General features: G+C 43.6%; 1 non-coding gene across 1 annotated transcript; it reads right to left on the reverse strand.

Moving 5' to 3' along the window:
• Positions 1-5,473: 5,473 nt before the first annotated feature.
• On the reverse strand, positions 5,474-5,546 carry TRNAK-UUU (transfer RNA lysine (anticodon UUU)). Its single transcript has one exon. It is a non-coding gene; the product is annotated as a tRNA-Lys (tRNA).
• Between the last annotated feature and the right edge of the window lie 10,068 nt (positions 5,547-15,614).

Consider the following 15,614-nt stretch of genomic DNA (forward strand, 5'->3'; position numbering starts at 1 on the left):
GCGGTGGCTGCTGGCCAGGTGTCCAGTTCTGCAGGCAGCAGTATAGAAGTAAGGATAGCAATACCATACCATGCCATCCTTACTTCTGTACTGCTGCTGTCAGTGGCGCTGCCTTCCGAGCTGGGCTTCCAGCCAGCAGCTGCTGCTTTCTAGCTGCCCAGCTCTGAAGGTAGCACCACCGCCAGCAGCAGCGTAGAAGTAAAGGTCGCAGCACTGCAACCCTCCCTACAATGACCTTGTGACCCCCCCACACACACACTACCCCTTTTTGTGTCAGGACCCCTACATTTACAACACCATTTTAAATAACTGAAATCATGAAATTTATTATTTTTAAAATCCTATGATCATGCAATTGACCAAAATGCATCGTGAATTTGGTAGGGCCCTACTCATAAAGCAGAGAATCAGATTTAGGGATTTATTTGCCACATCACACAGATAAACATGAACATTTAACTACCTCAAATAGGCAGCGATTCTAACCATTTCTGTAGCCATAATTCACCAAGCAAAGAGTCAAAACATTATTAAAAGAAAATACTTCCTCGACTTTTAGACCTTATGAGTAAAGGCCTGGTAGAAGAAACAAAGCTGGCATTGTGCTCTGAAGGTTTGCTGGGCTGCAAGAGCCAGAATCTGCTGAGGAAAGGAGGCCCACAAGACCCTCCCCTGCAAGTTCCCTGTCTCAGCCCCTCTGTTTGCACTGTTGAGGATCAATCAATAGAAGTTCATCAACTGACTTTGCCTCTTTTCCTATGCACAGAAATGACAGCAATCTCTAAAGTAAATATTTCTAAGACTTTATAGATTAAAACCAACAGTATGAATTAAAGTCAGGTTCCTCCCTAAGTAACTTTTCTTCACATTAATAATCTCAAAATGTAATCAAATGTGTGATTTAAAAGAACGGAAGACAGCTGGGACAGCCTGGGAAACCATAGAAGAATATGTATCATGTTAAATAGGCAGTGAATAGTTAGAAAACAAGACCACTATTTTCTCTAGTAATTCCACTCTTAAAAAAAATGGTTGGGGCTGATGCTTGTGCAAAACTGAATTAAATCAATGAGTTGCAATCTAAGCCTCCACAGCTGCATAGCCTTCCTGTGGTTTCAAATATTTCTATAATCTTGGGTGGAGTGCGGGATGCCATGTGCTCCTATAACTCTGGGAACAGCTGAACATAAAAAAAAAAAAAAGTACACTTCCCAAAGAGAGAGAAACATATCTGCACTCACATGATTAACTAATCTTATATTCTTGACCACACAGCAATCAAAATACAAACTAGAAACCAAAAATATTGGATTTTTGTTGTGGTTGGAGGGTGTTTTTAATGTTTCCTGGGTAGGAATAAAAAAATTCTCTGCACTCATGGTAAAGAAAGTTAAAGTCTACTTTTGGAGTATATTTTGGCTTTCCCTTTGTGTAAATGAGAGAGATTTAAAATCAAGTAAACTAAATCTAGATCAGTTCTAAAAAGTCCAAAAGGCCAATATTGGTCAACATGGGTGAAAAAAGATGGAATATGTTAAGGACAGGGGAATGCGAAGTGGTCTTCAATCAGTTCAGATCCAAGGAATTATTCGCAAATGGCCTTAGTAAATAGCAATACCAAAATACTCTTGCTATCTTTGTAGCTTCTCTAGTATTTCTTTAAAATTCCTCCTATCATTTTCATGAAATTCTCACACTTATATTACAAAATAAGATCAACCAAAGCAAATGGCTCTTTTCCTAATACCTCTTACACAGATGTAGTGTATTGGGTCACTATTACTATGGAAGACAAGTTTACATTCTTGATAACCACAACAAACTTGAGCTGTGAAGAATCTCTCTCTGAACTTGGAATCAGCTGTCTATTTTCTAACGGCTTGATACATTGAAGTCAATGTCAAAACACCCGTTGTCTAAATGCCTATATTCATCCCTATTAAACAATTTTTTTTAGTGACTCAAACTTTCTTGGAGGTCTCATGCCAAGGCCTGCCTGAGAGTGTGTTACACTCCAGTCTGCTGTAGAAGGATTGGATTAGCCCATGGTCTGTATCTGTGTGGAACTCAGTTGCTCTTTTTGCACATGCTTGATATTAGCCTTGTCACTGTCAGATACTCATCTGCTCTTAGACATTTCTCAATAAAGTTAACTCTTTACTCTAAAATAGCCCACAGGTGAAGAAATAAGCATTTCCTCCCATACAATAGTAAGTAAATGAGCCATTTTCATTGAATGACTTCTCTGTGAGGCATCCAATGCTTTCTGCTGACTTCACTCTCATACAGCTAAGAGAAAGTCAGACCTTTTGTGAGAACAACCATCTAGTTGCCATCAGCCAAGTCAAAGCAGAGAGGACTTTATATCTTTGTTTTGAAAAGTATCCAGTCCCCTGGTGATTTCTGCAGTTTTCATCAACCTCCAACTTTCCTTTACCCCCAAGACACACAAGCCAAAATGGGTAATGAATTTGATGCCAAACTAATTGCCTTAAAGGCAGTTTCCATTGAGCAGCTCTTCTGGCAACAAAATGTTTTGTTTTACTTCAATATCTATTCCTGTATCTTCCTCAATTACAACTTTCTTTTCTAAAGCGATTCTCTCCTAAATGCTAGTAAAAGATCTGCCATGTTTTGTTTTTCTGGAGAGCTCAATTTTTAAATTTCTTGAGCAAAACTGCCTCCTTCATTGATGGCCTCTCTCACCCACTTCTGTCTACCTTTAACACTCAATCGAATAGCAGAAGCTACAAGAAAGAGATGAGTTGTGAAGTCATGGTGAGGAATAATCAACTGCATTAGCCAGTGCAAACCAGAGTTCTATAATCCAAACCAAAGCCATTTCAATTTGTCCTCCATGCGTTCCTGTAATGGGGTATATAGACCCCACACAGTAGCAGCCACAAAAGAGTTAATATACGGCTAATAGATGGTGCAATTACCTCTCCAGTTGTGACTCAATGATTAGTTGGCAACAGCTGGGATAAAAGGCTATAACTTAGAGAGAAAGGTGGCTGCCAGAGTGACTGGGAGTTGCCTCTAAAACTTCCCACCAATGGACTGGGAGAAACCTGTCCAAGGAGTCAGGCTTCCAAAGGGAGAGCCATTGAGTACAGCTCAATGAACGACACCTGCAAGCAGGCAAGAGGTAGGAAGCAGCCCAGGAAAGCAGCCAACAATCTTAAGATGCAGTTCCTAGCTGTTTAAGCTCAGGGTTTCTGAGCTGGAACCTGTAGGAGAGGGTGGGCCTGGGTTCCTCGCCCACTCCCTCAGGAGGGGAGAGGCAAGCCCCTGAGTGCAAAGGAGCAAGCAAGGACTATTGAGTTCAGGTTGGAGCTGGAGACCTAATCTAAGGTCATTAGAGATTTGGTTCTGTTTAAATGTCTTTGGTTACCCCAGAATAGGCAAGACAATGAGTGACCCGACCCAACCCAACAAGCAGGCTGAGTCTCAAGGGCTCAAGTGCCTTGGTTTTGGAGAGTTGCCCCAGGCAGCAAATACCAGACCCAGAAGCCATGCTCTAGAGACGTGCACTGACTAGAGTGTGAGGCCGCAGCAGTCTCCTCTGGTAGTGGTGGCAGCAGCCTTCTGACACAAACTAAGCTAAATAAAACACATCTTCTGCTCCTGGCAGTGCCCAGAGAACAAAACAATGATACACTTCTACCTCGATGTAACGCTGTCCTCGGGAGCCAAAAACTCTTACCGCGTTATAGGTGAAACCGCGTTATATCGAACTTGCTTTGATCCACCGGAGTGCGCAGTCCCGCCCCCCCGGAGCACTGCTTTACCGCGTTATATCCGAATTCGTGTTATATTGGGTCACGTTATATCGGGGTAGAGGTGTAGCTTAATTTCTAGGCCAACCTAGTACCAGAAAATTACTCTCTGCCACTCCTTATTTTAGATACAAGTGGCTCTCTGTCACTCTCTGCAATTCTAGATGCAAGTCTAGGTAATGGTACCATATGTCTGTGAGATACTATTACTGAATGATCATATCCTACAGCTAATGCTGTATTACGATATAATTTGGCATAATTGATATTTTCTTAGTTTAAATAGATTTGTTTTTTTCATTCCTTTCCCTTTTAACATTCTGGAGTTAAATGAGTAGGTTTACTATCTTTTTTTACAGTAAGGTGCAGTCAGAACATAGGACTATTCAATTGGGATTATGTATTACAGAAGAATGGACTATTATGATGAGTTTAGTCCACAGTAACTCAAGCTAGTGTGCATTGAAAATGCCTGTGTACAGAAGACACAACCCATTAAAGTGCACTAATTCCCTCTTTGCTGTGAATTCTGTACTCCACTTTCAAAATGGAGTACATTTACTGTGAATTGAGTTAGTGAGGACTATTGTTAATGTGCACGCAATAGTTCTGCACATTACGCTGGCTGTTCTCCAATTGCTGTCCCACACTGTTGTGTGGGCATCCATGACCAACCTGTCCATTTAACTCTGTGACTTCCACTATTCTGGGGTCCAGTTGACCAGATAACCCCTTCCCCACTTAAAAACTGGCATAAGGCCAGGCTCAAGTATGTCAGCATTACACGATGCCTCTTGCAGCCACTTGGAGCCATGGTGACATTCTTGATCTCTTCACTATCTGGGGAGACAGCAATGATCAGCAAACTCTTGTGACCAATCATCACAATAAGAAACCTCTTGAGAACATTGCTAAGCACATAGCTGAGAAGGATCATGGATGGGAAGCTGATCAGTTCCATATAAAGAGCTTAGAAACATATGCAAAAAAACCAGGGATGCCAGAAACAAATTAGGTGATGCCTATGTGATCTGTCCATTTTACGAGGAGCTGGACAGAATTTTTTTGCCTGTGTGCACCACAGAACCCAATGGCCTTGTGGACAGTGGCACCCCTCCCTCTGCAGAGGAGACTGAGGATGACCACAATTCATTAGAGGAAAATTATTTCTGTCCGTACAGCCAGGATCACTTCTGAATTCAAGAACCTGAGAGTGGCTGTGTAGGAAGCCAGCCCAGTCTCAGCCTGGGACACAGGAGGAAGACCCTCTTAAGGGGTCATCAGCATGTAAGTATCTATCTTTACAATTGATATTTATTACACAGTACAGGTATGCTAACTTCTGTACCAGGCACCCAATGGCTGCTGCCATTTTGGGCAGATGTGAGCTTGCATCCTTTCTGAGCCACCAGACCCCATCTCCCTCACTCAGCCAGTTCTTGTTTGTCCCCCTTTATTCTATCCTCTGAAACACATTTTCAAAATGGCAGCAGGGCTGGGTAACCTGCTTCTATGTCATAGACTATCAGGGTTTGAAGGGACCTCAGGAGGTCATCTAGTCCAACCCCCTGTTCAAAGCAGGACCAATCCCCAAATGGCCCCCTCAAGAATTGAACTCACAACCCTGGGGCTAATGCTCAAACCACTGAGCTATCCTCCCTCCCCCCAAACACAGCAGGAAAGGATCTGTTCTCCATCTGCCCAGGGACTTGAACCCTGGGCCTTCAGATTAAAAGTCTGATGCGCTACCAACTGAGCTAGCCAGGCTCACATGCTGAAGTCCTGACCATCAACTGTTTACAAACCCATGCCATGGAGGGCACATACCCATCTACTAATTTCCTTTCCCTTTCTGCATATCTCCTGCCTGGCAAACACCACCCCTCTAACCCCATTCACATTGCTCATATCGTGTGTGTTTGTAGGATTGGAGCCTAAGGTACTACTCAAGGTGACTAATGGTATCAGAGACTGTTGAAAGAACAGACTACTTCTGTTCTTGCTAGGCTTTGGTGAAACTCCTAGCTTTCACTTCAGGGAGCTATGGTGGCAAACTAACACTCTTCTGCTTAATTTTGTGAATTACCTGTAAACATATGAAGTGCTGCCATGTTTTGCAAATTTGCTATCACTCGATGCTGAAATTTCATATGCTTGCAAATTGTACAAATGTAACTTGCATTTTACAAAATGTTACTTACCCACAGCACTTGAGGAATAAACCAAGTCTATATTGCATTACCAAGAGACAAATGTAAGAATGCTTGACAGGTGGAAAGTTGAGCCTATTGTTAATTATGTAAAAACGGACTAGCTTCATTGTTACCTCTTTGTCCTTTCACCGGTTCCTTTTCTGTTTCTTTTTGTCACAAATCTAGATTGCAGACTCTCTGGAGCAGACACTGTCTTTTCTGCTTGCAGAGGCGATGTGTGTGGGGGCATTCAGTGTCATGTGCCTCCCAAGATTTTTTTGATTGTCCCCGCAACCCAGACATGATGGGTGGCCTGCTGAGGTAACTCAGGGGGTGGACGTAGGGCTCCCTCCCTGAGCCCTGCTGTGCAGGGTTGGCCCGAAAGAGCCCCACTGTGCAGAGCTGGCCTGAGCACCTGGCATCGCCAGCCCAAGTCTCCTGTCATCACCGTTCACCCCCGAACGTTCCTGCTTGCCCCTCAAGGGTACAACCCACAGTTTGAAAATGTCTGTGGGGCAGTCACATGCCCCCTCAGAACCTTTAAATTGTGCAAGCCCCTCCCATCAACAGTGTCTGCTTGTTTTTAAAGTGGCTAGCACAATGGGACCTCTAGACACTACTGCACTGAACAACTATCACCATTGTCCTCCAAAGTGATGGCACTATTTGGTAACACATAGGCTGCAATTTAAATGCTTCTCTTTGGGGATAACCACATGACTATCTCTTCTACTAGTCCTGAGAGATCCAGAAGTGGCAGGCAGACTTCAGTGCTCACTGCAAAGCACCTGCATACACTGCAAAGGTAAATAAATGAACCCACTCATCAACTGCTAGTGAATGGATTTTCACAGTAAAGACTACCTTTGTTTAAGAGAGAGAAATATAGCTATTGCCTCTGCTGGCCCTGTTTGGAATGGGGAGGAAAGGGACCCATTTACTGTAGCTGCTGTTACACTTCCCTGCCATTGCCACACCTGTCCCTATTGCTCCTGCCTCTGCTATGACTACAGAAATATCAGTCCCTTGCTGTGCTCTAGTACTTCTGCTTCTTTAAAAACAAAGGGCACATATGGGTTTTGATCACAGCGGGGATCTCCCGTGCCCTGTGTCTTTGTGTGAGTTGCTGCTTCCTAGGCACTACCATCATCCAACCTATTTTCCTGTGACCCCATGGCTGGCTCTCCACAGGAGTTGGGCTCTATGTAGGATTAAGAAGCAAGTCTGTGGGTGAGGGAGAGGAAGGGAACAGCCTGGAAGTCTGCTCTTCCCCCCACCCTCAATCTTCACATGGACTTCTTCTGCATGGAGTCACAGTGCTCTACTGGGAAACAGAGAGGGGGGTTGAAGGATGAGCTTGGTATAGCCTGAAAGCTTGTCTCTCTCACCAACAGACATTGGTCTAATATAAAATATTACCCTGTCCCTGCAGCAATGGCCAGAGGCAGCCCTGATCGGCTTCATTAGAACTGTGCTGAGGGGTCCTCAAACTAAGGCAGAGGCACAAGGCTTCTGTGTGGCGAGTCCTTGCTTCCTGGCATTCATGGGGCTTGATGATGGAATGTTGGCCTATTTTCTGGGGAAGGGACAACACCTCCCATCCTGAAATTATTAAAGGGAAATTCATGGAGTTCTCTATTTACCATAAGTGCTTATATGGACCCCATCACTGTAGTATCTGAGCACCTCAAACTGTTTAAGGTATTTATCCTCACCCCACCTGTGTGAGGTAGGTAATAGCTATTCTCTCCATTACCCATGGGGAACTGATGCACATAGAGACTAAGTGACTTGCCAAAAATCACACAGGAAGTCTGTAGCAGAGTCCTGGCCTTGGGCCCTCACCACTCAATCATTATTCTCCTTTAGTCCCCTTAATCCCCCTCCCATATATTTTTCTCAAGAAGGATCTCTCTAGGTCTTCATGGGAAAAGAGTGGTTAGTGTGGGGGGAAAGTAACGTTTCTCTCTGCCTCTTGTTTTTCCTCTTTATTATTTTCCATCATCCTTCTTTGATTTCCCACCGGAAAGAATAAAACTGCTAACATCCTCTCATCTCCTCCTTCCAAATCCCCATAAGGGAAAGAAAATGAATAGACAAACTACAGCTGGTGATGGTCACATACCATAATATGCAATAGCAACTCTAAGCAAACAATAAAAACCTTACGAGACTAAGTGCCCGCACTGCGTGAGTCACAACATTCTCTCAGTTCCCTGCAGCTTTGATCCCATGTGGTGTGTGGAACTGGGAAGCACAACATACTATATCTCATTAATAGACTGTTGATGCAATAAGTACCCTTTTGTAGGCTTAATAAGACACTACAAAATGAAGGAAAAACATGAATAATAGCAAATTTCATAATAGCATCCCGCAGAGCTTGTCTTCCACGATGCTTGCATTAGTTCTCCTTGTGACTGAACACTGCTGCTGATTATTTTATTATTAATATTATGGTAACACTTAAAGGTTCCAACCAAAATCAGTGCCTCATAGTGCTAGGCAATGTACATGGAGGGTCTGGCTACACTGCAGTGTAAGCCCAGGGTTTGAACTCAGGCTCAAGCCTAACCCCCCTGTCTATCTACATACAAATTGTACAAACCTAAAGCTTGGACTCCAGTGTCCTAGAATTCCAGGGGGGTGGAGAATATGAGCTTGAGTCAAGCTGGGACCCAGTATTCAAGTCCTATTGCTTTTCAGTGAAGACACAGCCTGACTGGACTTGTGCTCTGGGAGTCTGTCAAAAGTATTCCACAATCCAATGGGCTGACTTTCGTTGTCCTATGGACAGTCAAGTTTTTCCACATTGCACCACAAACAAGGGGCCAGAGCAGCCACATTTGGGGAGGGCTCCAGGCAGTCTGGGATGTGGGGGGTTAGGATCAGGCCTACATAACACAATGTAGGTGCTGAAGCCCAAGGTTAGGACCCCGGTTTCAAGAATTCCTAACCTGGGGTTACAGATGAGTGGAGATGCTCAAGCCCTATGTTAACAAACCCACGATCTGCCAACTTGAGTTCTACTAACCCTGGGCTTACATTGCAGTGTAGACATATTTATACATACTAAGAATAAGTCCCTGCCTTGGAGAGCTTACAGTCTCAGTAGACATGACTGACAAAGCAAGTAGTTTGTAACTTTCCCAAGGTCACACAGGAAATCTGTGACAAAGCCAGGATCTGAACTCAGATTGCCGGAGTCCCACACCACTGACTTAACCACAAGGTCATCCCTCCAACTTGGTATGACTCAGACTGGGGAACATTGTGGACTATTTGGCTAGAGCCTCTGGATGAGAGTAGCCTGATACATAGCCAAGTTTTCACATATACTAGCACCAATTCAGCAATTTGTTCTAGCATGCTAATTGCCCTGTATGCTGGGGTGAAGTATAAGCTAAAAAATATCTGGAACTAAGCCACCAGTTCCCAGAATTAGGACTGGGCCTACAGACAAGGTGACGGGGAGAGGGTTGAATAGACAAAGGTCTATAATGCAGGGGAGATGTACAGGTATCATTTGTGCCTGTATGCGTGGTACATGTCACACTACTTGATATTTGTAGATTGATGTCTAGCAGGCTTTGTACCAAGATTTTATTGTATATCAGTATTGATTTTTATGACCTGCATGCTCTGCTAGAAGTCATCAGCTGATAGGTATTCTTGGCCAAAGAGGAAAAAGTAAACCAACATGAAAAGAGGATGCCTGCCACCTTCAAAACTACATCCACGGGTGTGGGACTGCTACACTGGAGGCAGCTCCAGGATAAGGCATGACCACTCTGTACCTTGGAGGAACACCCTGCACCCCCATGTTCATCCTTATAATGTGATTGCGTGATATCCAATGCAAAGTTTGTCATGTCGGGTGTCTTCAGAATGCTCATGATGCACTGAGCATTGTTGTTATAGTAATGTTATAGGTTGTAATTTCATGTATATAGTTATGAGGCTGAAAATGTGTCCTAATGGCTTAAAATAAACCCAGGCAAAACTCTCCAGGAGCAGAGGGGCAGTTCACACCTCATCAGGGCATGTATGAGACAAACCCAGCCCTGCCTCACAGGAACAAAAGACACTGGTCTAGGAACCAACAAAGGATCTGTTGGACTTTTGAGTGAGTTACCCCCCTTCCCTTGGTCAGTTTGGGACTATGATGAGGTAATGCTCACCTGACTCAGAAGGGGGGGGCAAAGCCAAGAGGGAAGAAAGAATATGATAAAAGGGAGAGACTTTGCCATGCTCTCTCTCTTCCACCTCCATCTACAGACAACACCACCAAGCGACTGAAGAATTGATCAAAGGGGAGAGCCTGGCTGAAGGTCAACGAGCCAGCCTGTGGTGAGAAGCATCTAAGTTCGTAAGGGCACTGAAAGTGTTAAGATCAGCTTAGAATGTGTTTTGCTTTTATTACATTTGACCAAATCTGACTTGTTGTGCTTTGACTTATAATCACTTAAAATCTATCTTTTGTAGTTAATAAATGTATTTATTCTACCTGAAGCAGTGTGTTTGGTTTGAAGCATGTCAGAGACTCCCCTTGGGATAAAAAGCCTGGTACATATCAATTTCTTTGTTAAATTGACGAACTCATATAAGCTTGCACAATCCAAGCAATGGCTGGCCAAGAGTGCCCACTCACATAGCTGGGAGCAGCTTACATGCTACAGCTGGGATCAGCAACCTTTGTCAAGCGACCTGTCAGGGAAATCCACTGGCAAGCCAGGACGGTTTGTTTACCTGCAGCATCCGCAGGTTCAGCCGATCATGGCTCTCACTGGCCATGGTTCACCATTCCAGGCCAATGGGGGTTGGGGGAAGCGGCGTGGGCTGAGGGATGTGCTGAAATCACTAGTTTGGCAAAGTTCAATTATAAATTCCAGTACAAAACATCACCATCACCATTTTAAAATAGCAATAGCTCCTGTGTTGCTGACTGATTTTTTCAGTCTTATAGCTTCTCGGAAGCTTTTTTCATTCCCCCTGCAGCTGTTTAAGGTTGGTTTATACAGAGATAACTGCATACCGTCAATGTTAAATATCTTTTAATCTCTTTCAGGGAAAATAGGCATTCTTTCAATGAGTGTACCATGTCACTGTCTCAAGCATATGCTTCTGCTGAGGGAATTCCGTGCCACTGCGCACAAGTTGAAGTCATCTCCCGTGAAGACTTTTTTTCTCCTCAGAAAATACATTCTGCCAGAGAGGTTGCACCTTTTACCCACCAGGGGTTACTGTGGCAACAGAACAGAGCAGAGAGCAGTAGTTCCCAGACAGGAGCAGCCCCAGCTGTGGATAGGGAAGAGAAGAGGCTGCCTTCCTCATAGCGCCCTGCTTGTGGGGCCAGGCCAGGAGGTACGGGATACGCGGGGGTGGGACAGACAGCGTGAGGCACGTGGGTGTCACAGATTGGGGTTCAGAAGGGCTAGTGGGCAGGATAGACTAAGGCAGGGGCTGAATGGGAGTGGGGGTGCAGGGGTACATGGGGACAGGGAGGAGGGGGTGGCTGAGTGGGGGTACAGGGACACATGGAGATGGGGGGATAGGAGTGCAAGGCCACATGGGGATGGGGGAGGATGATGGCTGAGTGGAGTGCAGGGACACATGGGGACAGGGGAAGGGGGGTGCAGGTCCACATGGGTGAGGAGTGGCTGAGTGGGGGTGTAGGGATCTGCATGGGGGAGGTTCCCTAGCAATCCTTCCTCCCTTTCCCCCCTACAAAAAACCTGTTCCATACTTTTCCCACCCATACCCAACAGCCCTCCAAGTTCACACCCTGGCTCCTTCCCTGCAATTACTTCCCTCTCCCTCAGCTCCTCCATTACCCCTTACTCCACAAAGCCTGTGCACTGCTTCTGAGGGGCAGGGAAATACATTTCTGTATTATACTTTAAATGAATGACTGAAAGTTCAGTATTAATATGTCTAGGAAGGAATCTATTTGTCAAAAAACATTTCCTGAATTTTTTTGTGTTGTCTGTGTTGTTACAGACATATTTGCTGAAAGGTATTTTGAAATAAATTACCAAAATAATTGAAACTGGTGTGATTATATTGTGTTATTTTGACAAATAAAATATGCAGAATTTTAGAATATTGTGCACAGAATTTTTGTTTTTTTGGTGCAGCATTCCCCCCGAAATAATTTGCCAGCTGGATCTGTAAGGTACAGTACATGAACAGATGTCATTTGGCTGAGTATGTCAGCTGCTAGGAGGTGAGGGTGTGTGAAAGTGAGAGAGAATATTTTTGGTTGGTAGAACAGAGAGACAGATGTTATTCCAATATGAGTGAATAAAGATTTTATAAATTATTATTTATATAGCACCAAAAAGTGTATCAGACAGACAAATAAGAGCAGGTCCTTGTAACAAGGAGCTTGCCCTCTAAATGAATCACTCCAAAGAAGAGCTATCCTAAACTGAGTTGTAAGAATAGTGCATACACGACTGTTCATCACCAAACATTCCTGTCCTATCTCCAAGAAGCTTCAGGGATGAATGGAAATTATGTCAGATGGCCCCTTTACAGCCTAAGACCTCACCTACAGAGTCCCAAAGACTCAACCAAAATAACACCTTTTCGCAAAGACCAAGCATGGAAAGATTCTGCCCAAAAGCTGAATGTTACAGAAAGTTGGGTGTGTGAAGGAGGAGGTCACAATGGAAATCATTTTGCAGCATTAACTCTGGCCCTTTCTAACAATGAAAACAGTACGCAGCTACTGAGGCAAAATAATATCTATACTCGGTCCCACGCCCTACTTTTTACATGAACAGAAGAGGTATCTTCTCACACGCACTCAGAAGAAATGCTCAAACCTGTTTCATCAAATTGTAAAAAGCTTTGAGTTTTTCTTGCTATAAAACATCAGCCCAATATTCAAATGTTGGAGGTGAGTAAAAATAGCTGTAGAATTGTTGGGTCCCAAAGCCCACAAAAATTGCTGCCATTCCATGCCTGTGTACAAAATAAATAGCTAAGGAAATGCTTCTCAGATGCGTTCTGCATTTCACTCTAATTACTGTGGAGCATTTCTATGTCAATATCAATCTTTGCCCATTAGAGGCAGAAAGAGCCAGACTGGAATTAACACACTGCCTGTATTGAGGATGGTGCAAAACTGCACCATACGGAGTTCATGAATGATTGTGCCTTAGGATGCACAATGCCTTCCAGAGCTCCCTGGCATTCAGGGGATCTCTGTGATTGGCTCAGCATGTTTCCCTTCCCACCTCCAAACAGTGAGGACAGCAGCTACATTGATTTGGGCTGTAGTAGTGCAAGGTGGGGTGCAATCTCTGTATTTTGTGTGCAGAGAGTGTGATTGTGGCTGGTCCCCACCCTGCAGTAGTAACAAAGGGATGTCTCTCAGGGCTAGTCTACACTGGCAATATTAAAGTGCTGCAAGGGCGTAGCTCCCAGCGCCGGTGCACTGTCTATACTGGCGCTTTACAGCAATGAAACTTGCTGCACTCAGGGGGGTGTTTTTTCACATCTCTGAGTGAGAAAGTTGCAGCGCTGTAAAGCGCCAGTGTAGACAAGCCCTCAGTCTGCAGACAATGATCAAGATACTCAGCTGGTGTAAATCAGCATAGCTCCACTGGCTTCAGTGAAGCTATGCCAATTCCCGCCAGTACTTATGTATAGGTTTCATTATGCCTGTTTTTGCGCTGAATGCGTGGCAGCCTGGGTTTCATGAAACACCTACATTCCCTAGGTTCTTCTCTACCCTGGTTACGATAGCAGAGAGAAACAACAAATGAGACTATCACTGCAGTAAAAATGTGTCTAAATTCCAGGGCTTGACATGTTACCCTTTAAAATGTCTGACCAAAAAGATAGGAAAACATTTCAGTGATTATGGCAAGTGGAGAATTCAGGCCTTGAAAGAGGCATTGTCCTTACAGACGTGTGAAATTACTTTCAAGTACACATTACATCCAGGGCATTTTCATGTATTGACTGTTTTTCTCTCTCTCTCACACACACACATACACACACACACACACACACTCTCCATTCCACAGGAATGAAGCAGTAGTGCTGGTGAAAGAAAGAAAGTGAGCTCATTTGGGTGGAGGGAAGAAAAGATATAATCCCACACCCAGACATACTGTAAGTCTAATATACTGTATAAGAAAAACAGCTGCCAACCACTTTGAGCCTGAACAAACTGCTGTGTCTCATTCTGGGTTGGGTTCTGGACTGGATTAACGCAGGGGTGAAAATCTGAGTGGAGCCAGTAACAGTCCTTTGCAAAGTCTGTTCTTACTTTTTTTTCTACAATCACAATTTTTTGCCTTTAGTCTGATTTTTCTTTAGCTCTCAATAGCGAGCAGCTACTATCTCACAACTCTGGCTCTTCCTCTTTTCCGTTTGCATTGCCGTTTCCAAAGGATTTCCAAAGGTCAGGGTTATATGCAATTGTCTTGAGCATGCAAGAGTTTTTGACTCAAATAAAAATAAATGCACACATCTGATCAATGGGCTGATCTTGCCCACAGTGACATAAATGACAAAACTCCTATTAGAGAGACAAGGTCAACTCCCATTGACTTCCTTGGAAATGGGATCAGAACCGATATCTATTCTGTTGCCCTATAATCTCCTTGTACATCTTTAAATGTTCTAGGAGATCTTTAAAAAAAGACATTAAGAAAGAAATAGAAGCACAGAGACTATAAGAAAAGAACAATAGTGAATATTTGGGCCTTTCCTATACGTATGGTATTGTAGCCCATTGTACTGATATGGAACCTTGTCACACAAGTAGACATTTGAGTTGGAAGGTTATTGAAGACCAAATGTTTCACAGTGTATCACAATTATGCTAAATCCTAGTGTGCTGATGTACTGTACTATGAAATTTAAGAGAAAGGTCTTCAAAAAAATTTTTGTCTTACCAAGTGTCATTGTATTGTGGTTCAGACTGCAGTGGTAAATATATGTGGACAGTTCTAGAGATTTTAAAGGCCCCTCCCAACATTATTTATTATACTTGATGGCTTTTCTTACTTACTGCATGTAAGGTATATTTCTTTGTTTCTGGTTTTAATCCAAGTTGCACTTGTGATCTGCGAGCATAAGTTTATGCACACACACATAAGTAAACTAAGGAAATGTATTCTAGACAAAATTACTATAAGGTGGATGCACAACTGGTTGAAAAAACTGTACTCAAAGAGTAGGTGTCAATGGCTCACTGTCAAATTTGGGTGGACGTATCTAATGGGGTCCTGCAGGGGTCTGTCCTAGGTCCGATACTAATCAATATTTTTACTAATGACTTGGAAGATGGAGTGGACAGTATGCTTATAAAATGTGCAGATGATACCAACCTGGCAGGGGTCACTAGCACTTTAGAGGATAGGATTAGAATTCAGAATTTTTTTCCAGGATGGTCAGCTCCTCCTTCCTACCTGAGCAGTGATGAGTGCTTTTCATTTATCATAACATTCATGAAACTTGTATTGGGTGGCTAAGGCCCAGTTCTTAGCTCCTTCTGTGAACACATTCAGCTGAAGTGGAAGTTAATTACAATGGGTCAGAATGGTAAAACCCTACTCATATTGGTGATGATTAATGTCATTAAAGATATATATTTGATAGTGCCTAAAAGCTACGAGGTTGG

Source organism: Malaclemys terrapin, chromosome 3 (assembly GCF_027887155.1).
Source record: "Malaclemys terrapin pileata isolate rMalTer1 chromosome 3, rMalTer1.hap1, whole genome shotgun sequence".
In the NCBI taxonomy this organism is placed as follows: domain Eukaryota; kingdom Metazoa; phylum Chordata; order Testudines; family Emydidae; genus Malaclemys; species Malaclemys terrapin.